Below are 7,847 nucleotides of genomic sequence, written 5' to 3'. Positions count from 1 at the left end.
TTGGGTGTTAACCAAAGAAGGAAGAAGTTAACCGCTTTTGGATCATGTACATGACTCGGGGCACCAAGTCGAGCACGGTGACATGAGTCCTACAAAAAAATTGGAGGCGGTTAAGGCTCGAGGCGATACGAGTCAGGGTTATCGACACAATTTGGGTTGAAAACTTTGAGCGTTAACCCAAAAAAAGAGTTGACACATTTGGATCATGCACATGACTCGACGCACTTAGAATCATGTCGAGCACGGTGACATGAGTCGTGCAAAACAATTGGAGGCGGTTAAGGCTCGAAGTGATTTGAATCGAGGTTTGGGTAGTTGGGGCGATTCATGTCGGGGTTGCTGACACGGTTCGAGTTGAAAAGTTTGGGCATTGACCCCAAAAAAAAAAAAGGTTGACCTCTTTTGGACCACGTACATGACTCGGGGCACTTAGAATCAAGTCGAGCATGGTGACATGGGTTGTGCAAAAAATTTGGAGGCGATTCGAGTCGGGGTAGCCAACTCGAATTGAGTTCAAAACTTTGGGCGTTAACCAAAAAAATAAGTTGACTGATTTTGGATCACGTACATGAGTCGTCTGCCCTCACAAAAATTACAAAACCCAGGGACCCATCTGGAATTTGCAGTCGGAAGATTTTTCTACCCTCACGAAAATTTACAAACCCCACCCGCTCGAAATTTGGACTTGGAAGTTTTTTCCTCCCTCACAGAATTTACAAACCCCACCCGCTCGAAATTTGGCACTTGGAAATTACGAAACCCCGCCTGCCCAGAATTTGGACTTGGAAGATTTTTCTACCCTCACAGAAATTGCAAACCCGACCCACATGGAAATTGCACTTAGAAAAATTTTTCTCACTTGCGGAAATCACGAAACCCCATCCGCGGGGAATTCGGCACTCGGGAGATTTTTCTGCCCTTCCGAAAATCGCAAACCCCACCAGCTCGAAATTTGGGACTCGAGAGATTTTTTTCCCCCTCGTGGAAATTTTACAAAACCCCACTCACCCAAAATTTGGCACTCAAGAGAGTTTTCTACCCTGGCAGAAATTTCTACAAAACCCCTCACTCCTGCCTGGTATTTGGCACTCGGGAGATTTTTCCGCCCTGGTGGAAATTGCAAACCCCACCCGCCGGGAATTTGGCACTTGGGAGATATTTTTGCCCTCGCAGAAATTTTCACAAAACCCCACCTGCCCAAAATGTGGCACTTGGGAGACTTTTTCGCCCCGACAGAAATTGCAAAAACCCCACCCGCCGAGAATTTGGCACTTGGGAGATTTCTTCGCCCTCGCAGAAATTTTCACAAAACCCCACCCGCTTGAAATTTGGCACCTGGGAGAGTTTTCCCACCCTCACAAAAAATTGCAAACCCCACACACCCGAAATTTGGCACTTGGAAGATTTTTCCCGCACTCGCACAAATTGCAAACCCCACCCGCCGAGAATTTGGCACCTGAGAGATTGTTACGAGCTCGCAAGAAAAAACATTGCAAACCCCACCCCCACCCATAATTTGGCACTTGGGAGATTTTCTTGCCCTCGTGCAAATTACAAACCCCAACTGCCTCAGAGTCGAAAAAGGTTTTACGAATCGAGGCGACAGAGGGCTGAATCTTAGTGGATCGTGGCAGCAAGGCCACTCTGCCACTTACAATACCCTGTCGCTTATTTAAGTCATCTGCAAAAGATTCTTCTTGCCGACCGCTTGAAATTAATATCCAAGGTTGCTCCAACAGCCTAGTGTGCCGATTGGAGATGGCCAATGACACGGGTCCCTGGGAGTGCAAGAGCACCCCTACTGCAGGTCGCGATGCAGCCGGAGAGAGATATGCACCGCATCTAGCATGGATTCTGACTTAGAGGCATTCAGTCATAATCCAACACATGGTAGCTTCACGCCACTAGCTTTTCAACCAAGCGCGATGACCAAATGTGTGAATCAATGGTTCCTCTCATACTAAGTTGAATTACTATCATGGCGCGGATCATTAGTAGGGTAAAACTAACCTGTCTCACGACGGTCTAAACCCAGGTCACGTGCCCTATTGGTGGGTGAACAATCCAACACTTGGTGAATTCTGCTTCACAATGATAGGAAGAGCCAACATCGAAGGATCAAAAGCATCATCACTATGAACACTTGGCTACCACAAGCCAGTTATCCCTTTGGTAACTTTTCTGACACCTCTAGCTTCAAATTTCGAAAGTCTAAAAGATTGATAGGCCACGCTTTCACAGTTTGTATTCGTACTGAAAATCAAAATCAAATGAGCTTTTACCCTTTTGTTCCACATGAGATTTCTGTTCTCGTTGAGCTCATCTTAGGACACCTGCGTTATCTTTTAACAGATGTGCCGCTCCAGCCAAACTCCCCACCTGACAATGTCTTCCGCCCGGATCGGCACGCCTAGATGCACCTTAAGGCCAAAAACAGGGGCATTTCCCCATCTCTGCCTCATGGAATAAGTAAAATAACATTAAAAGTAGTGGTATTTCACTTGCGCCCGAAAGCTCCCACTTATTCTACACCTCTCAAGTCATTTCACAAAGTTGGACTAGAGTCAAGCTCAACAGGGTCTTCTTTCCCCGTTGATTTTACCAAGCCCATTCCCTTGGCTGTAGTTTCGCTAGATAGTAGATAGGGACAGTGGGAATCTCATTAATCCATTCATGCGCATCACTAATTAGATGACGAGGCATTTGGCTACCTTAAGAGAGTCATAGTTATTCCCGCCGTTTACCCACGCTTGGTTGAATTTCTTCACTTTGACATTCAGAGCACTGGGCAAAAATCACATTGCGTCAGTATTCGCAGGGACCATCACAATGCTTTGTTTTAATTAAACAGTCGAATTCCCCTTGTCCGTACCAGTTCTGAGTCAACTCTTCGCCGCCTAGGGAAAGCCCTCCGAAGGGGGCGTCCTGCATCCGTCGCTCGATCGACATGCAACGGCCCGCCCTCGCCCTGGGAGCAGCTCGGGCAGGCCACCAATAGCCCATGAGTTCGGGGCGCAGACCCCTAGGCCCAACCCTCGAAGCCAATCCTTTTCCTGAAGTTATGGATCCATTTGTCCAACTTCCCTTACCTACATTATTCTATTGACCAGAGGCTATTCACCTTGGAGACCTGATGCGGTTATGAGTACGACCAGGCATGAACGGTACTCGGTCCTCTAGATTTTCAAGGGCCACCGAAGGTGCACCGGACACCGCAGGACATGCGGTGCTCTTCCAGCCGCTGGACCCTATCTTCGGTTGAACCGATTTCAGGGTGGGCAGGCTGTTAAAAAGAAAAGATAACTCTTCCCGGGGCCCTGCCGACGTCTCCAAATTTCCTAACATTGTCATCCACTGCCACGTCCCGATTCGAGAATATTAACGCGATTCCCTTTCGATGATCGCGCAAAGTGCGCCCTTGAAACAGGGTTTCCCCATCTCTTAGAATCGACTAACCCATGTCCAAGTGCTATTCACATGGAACCTTTCCCCACTTCAGTCTTCAAAGTTCTCATTTGAATATTTGCTGCTACCACCAAGATCTGCACCGGGGGCTGGTCCACCCAGGCTCACGCCCAAGGTTTCGCAACAACCCCTGCGTCCTCCTACTCAACGGAGCCTGGCACTTGCCCCGACGGCCGAGTATAGGTTGCGCGCTTCAGCGCCATCCATTTTCGGGGCTAGTTGATTCGGAAGGTGAATTGTTACACACTCCTTAGCGAATTTTGACTTCCATGACCACCATCCTACTGTCTTAATCAACCAACACCCTTTGTGGGATCTGGGTTAGCACGCAATTTGGCACTGTAACTCGGCTTTTGGTTCATCCCGCATTACCAGTTTTGCTTACCAAAAATATCCCACTTGGAGCTCACGATTCCATGGCGCGGCTCAATAGAGCAGCCGCGCTGACTTACCTATTTAAAGTTTGAGAATAGGTCGAGGGCGTTACACCCCTGATGCCTCTAACCATTTGCTTTACCCGATAAAACTCGCACGTGAGCTCCAGCTATCCTGAGGGAAACTTTAGAGGAAACCAGCTACTAGACAATTTGATTAGTCTTTCGCCCCTATACCCAAGTTAGACGAATGATTTGCATGTCAGTATCCCTGCGGGCCTCCACTAGAGTTTCCTCTGGCTTTGCCCTACTCAGGCATAGTTCACCATCTTTCAGGTCCCAACAGGTGTGCTCGCACTCGAACCCTTCACAGAAGATCAGGGTCGGTCGGGGGTGCACCCCTCAAGAGGGGATCTCGCCAATCAACTTCCTTGTGCCTTGCGAGTTTTCCCAACCCACCAACTCGCACACATGTTAGACTCCTTGGTCTGTGTTTCAAGACGAGTCAGATGGAAAGCCCGCTGGCTAGCGCCACAAGTGCACAGGTGCCCGAGAGCCCGCCGTAAAGGCATGCGCTTCACTCCTCGATCACTGCGACGAAAGTATTTGTGTGACTAGAAGGTCGCGCTTGTGCCACCGCGATAGCCCGCACTGGCACATCCCCCGAACCGAGCGGTGGACCGGCTCACACCATTCCACATCTGACCGGGGCACATCGCCAGCCTCCATCCACTTCCCTCCTGACAATTTCAAGCACTCGTTAACTCTCTTTTCAAAGTCCTTTTCATCTTTCCCTCACGATACTTGTTCGCTATCGGTCTCTCACCTGTATTTAGCCTTGGATGGAATTTACCACTCGATTAGGGCTGCATTCCCAAACAACCTGACTCGTCGACAGTGCCTCATGGTGCGATAGGGTTCGGGACCGACGGGACTCTCACCCTCTCCGGTGCCCCCTTCCAGGGGACTTGGGCCTAGTCTGTCGCTGAGGACGCTTCTACAGACTACAATTCGACAGGCACGACCGTCGATTTTCATGCTGGGCTCTTCCCGGTTCGCTCGCCATTACTAGGGGAATCTTGGTAAGTTTCTTTTCCTCCACTTATTGATATGCTTAAACTCAGCGGGTACTCACCCCTGACTTGGGGACACAGTAGAGATGCAGCAATGCTCGAACTACGGCGGGCCGCTAAGCCCAGAATAAAGTTCCTCGCGAGGAATCATTCGATTGGTGTAAACCAATGCCAGCCTTTGCGAGCCACCGCTCGTCGTGACGGATCGATGGACCTCATGCTCATTTCAGCCGACTGCGCGCCACTTGCAGACACGGACAGCCATCTCTGCTCCTCGCCAGGGAGGGCAAAATTTTGTAGTGCGACGCCCTAGCAGACGTGCCCTTGGCCGAGGCCTCCAACGCAACTTGCGTTCAAAGACTTGATGATTCACAGGATTCTGCATTTCACACTAAGTATCACATTTCGCTACATTCTTCATCATGGCGAGAGCTAAGATATCCGTTTCCAAGAGTCTTGACACAGAACGCTCCAAGCGATGAGTCAACACACTTGGGCAAGGCAATGGGGGGTTGCGGCAGTCCCAACTTGCCGCCGTCAAAATGACGGATCCCTGGCACAGTGCCGCGCACGTGATCAGAGCATGAAATCTCAATGGGGGATGAGGCTCGGACCCCCTCTGAACTGCAACCGAGTAGAGACCTCTCGCTCCGATGTGGACGTCGTTCGAAGGCACTGATCCTAATCCAGATTGCATCCGAGTCTCTTCTTCGCCCCGCAGGGAATCCACACTTTCGATCACGGGCATTCAATGTGACCCTCGACCTCGACGGTACTAGACCCGTAGCTTGTCCATCCAGCACATTGCTGCAGGGTCGAGTGTCTGCACGTCGCTGAGATTTCGGGAGCGGGGAGGAGGCCAGCTCTATCCCCTACACAATTTAGGGTCTCGAACCGACAATGATCCTACCGCAGGTTCACCTACGGTAACCTTGTTACGACTTCTCCTTCCTCTAAATGATAAGGTTTAGTGAACTTCTCGTGACATCACCGACAGGAACCGCCATCATCACCGCGATTTGAACACTTCACCGGATCATTCAATTGGTAGGAGCGACGGGCGATGTGTACAAAGGGCAGGGATGTAGTCAACGCGAGCTGATGACTCGCGCTTACTAGGAATTCCTTGTTGAAGATCAATAATTGCAATGGTCTATCCCCATCATGATGCAATTTGGCAAGATTTCCCAAACCTTTCGGGCCAAGGAGAGAAACTCGTTGGTTGCATTACTGTAGCGCGCGTGTGGCCCAGAACATCTAAGGGCATCACAGACCTATTATTGCCTCAAACTTCTATGGCCTAGGAGGCCATAGTCCCTCTAAGAAGCTGGCCACAAAGGGGAACCTCCACATAGCTAGTTAGCAGGCTGAGGTCTCATTCGTTAACGGAATTAACTAGAAAAATCGCTCCACCAACTAAGAACGGCCATGCACCACCACCCATAGAATCAAGAAAGAGCTCTCAATCTGTCAATCCTTACTATGTCTGGACCTAGTAAGTTTCCTCGTATTGAGTCAAATTAAGCCACAGGCTCCACTCCTGGTGGTGCCCTTCCATCAATTCCTTTAAGTTTTAGCCTTGTGACCATACTCCCCCCGGAACCCAAACACTCTGATTTCTCAGAAGGTGCCGGCGGAGTCCTTAGAGCAACATCCGCCGATCCCTGGTCGACATCGTTTATGGTTGAGACTAGGACGGTATCTGATCGTCTTTGAGCCCCCAACTTTTGTTCTTGATTAATGAAAACATCATTGGCAAATGCTTTCGCAGTGGTTCGTCTTCCATAAATCCAAGAATTTCACCTCTAACAATGAAATACGAATGCCCCCGACAGTCCCTATTAATCATTACTCTGGTCCCAAAGGCCAACGGAACAGGACCAGACTCCTATCGCGTTATTCCATGCTAATGTATTCAGAGCGTAGGCTTTCTTTGAGAACTCTAATTTTTTCAAAGTAACGGTGCCGGAACTGTGACCCAGCCAATTAAGGCTAGGAACACGCCACCAGCAGAAGGGACGTGAGGGCCAGTGCACACCCAGAAGGCAGACCGACCGTGACGACCCAAGGTCCAACTACGAGCTTTTTAACTGCAACAACTTAAATATATGCTATTGGAGCTGGAATTACCACAGCTTTTGGCACAAGACTTGCCCTCCAATGGATCCTCATTAAGGGATTTAGATTGTACTCATTCCAATTACCAAACTCGATGAGCCCAGTATTGTTATTTATTGTCACTACCTCCCCGTGTCAAGATTGGGTAATTTGCGCGCCTGCTACCTTCCTTGGATGTGGTAGCCGTTTCTTAGGCTCCCTCTCCAGAATCAAACCCTAATTCTCTGTCACCCGTCACCACCATGGTAGGCCTCTATCCTACCATCGAAAGTTGATAGGGCAGAAATTTGAATGAAGCGTTGCCAGCACAAAGGCCGTGCGATCCGTCGAGTTATCATGAATCACCGGAATAGCAGGTGAGCCCGCGCCAGCCTTTTATCTAATAAATGCATCCCTTCCAAGAGTCAGGATTTGGTGCACGTATTAGCTCTAGAATTACTATGGTTATCCGAGTAGCAAAGTACCATCAAAGAAACTATAACTGATTTAATGAGCCATCCGTAGTTTCACAGTTTGAAATAGTTCATACTTAGACATGCATGGCTTAATCTTTGAGACAAGCATATGACTACTGGCAGGATCAACCAGGTAGCTTCTAACAATGAGGGGACCCCCAAGACTTGCTACAGCCAAGGGATGCCCAGCGCGATGGGAAACCAAAATTTGCATTCGCTCCATCATGCATCCAAACATAATCCACCGCACAAGCAACAAGAATGACGTTCATAGCACATGCAGGACTCACAATGCTCAAAGATTTTGCACAAGAGGAAAGTGTCCCATCGTCGACCAGAGAGGGCCGAACAAGGAGCCTCGG

At 49.3% G+C, this 7,847-nt stretch overlaps 3 non-coding genes across 3 annotated transcripts; all 3 read right to left on the bottom strand.

The window, feature by feature from the left end:
- Nucleotides 1–1,589: 1,589 nt before the first annotated feature.
- Nucleotides 1,590–4,990, bottom strand: LOC149579029 (25S ribosomal RNA). The gene has a single exon (XR_016357885.1). It is a non-coding gene; the product is annotated as a 25S ribosomal RNA (ribosomal RNA).
- Nucleotides 4,991–5,214: 224 nt separating this feature from the next.
- On the bottom strand, nt 5,215–5,368 carry LOC149579028 (5.8S ribosomal RNA). The gene has a single exon (XR_016358196.1). It is a non-coding gene; the product is annotated as a 5.8S ribosomal RNA (ribosomal RNA).
- Nucleotides 5,369–5,810: 442 nt separating this feature from the next.
- Nucleotides 5,811–7,621, bottom strand: LOC149579027 (18S ribosomal RNA). The gene has a single exon (XR_016357581.1). It is a non-coding gene; the product is annotated as an 18S ribosomal RNA (ribosomal RNA).
- Between the last annotated feature and the right edge of the window lie 226 nt (nt 7,622–7,847).

Source organism: Cupressus sempervirens, chromosome 1 (genome assembly GCF_028749045.1).
Source record: "Cupressus sempervirens isolate cs-2001-9-10 chromosome 1, ASM2874904v1, whole genome shotgun sequence".
Classification (NCBI taxonomy): Eukaryota; Viridiplantae; Streptophyta; class Pinopsida; order Cupressales; family Cupressaceae; genus Cupressus; species Cupressus sempervirens.
The sequence above is the reverse complement of the archived record's forward strand: the minus strand, read 5'-3'. Positions and strand labels throughout refer to the sequence as shown.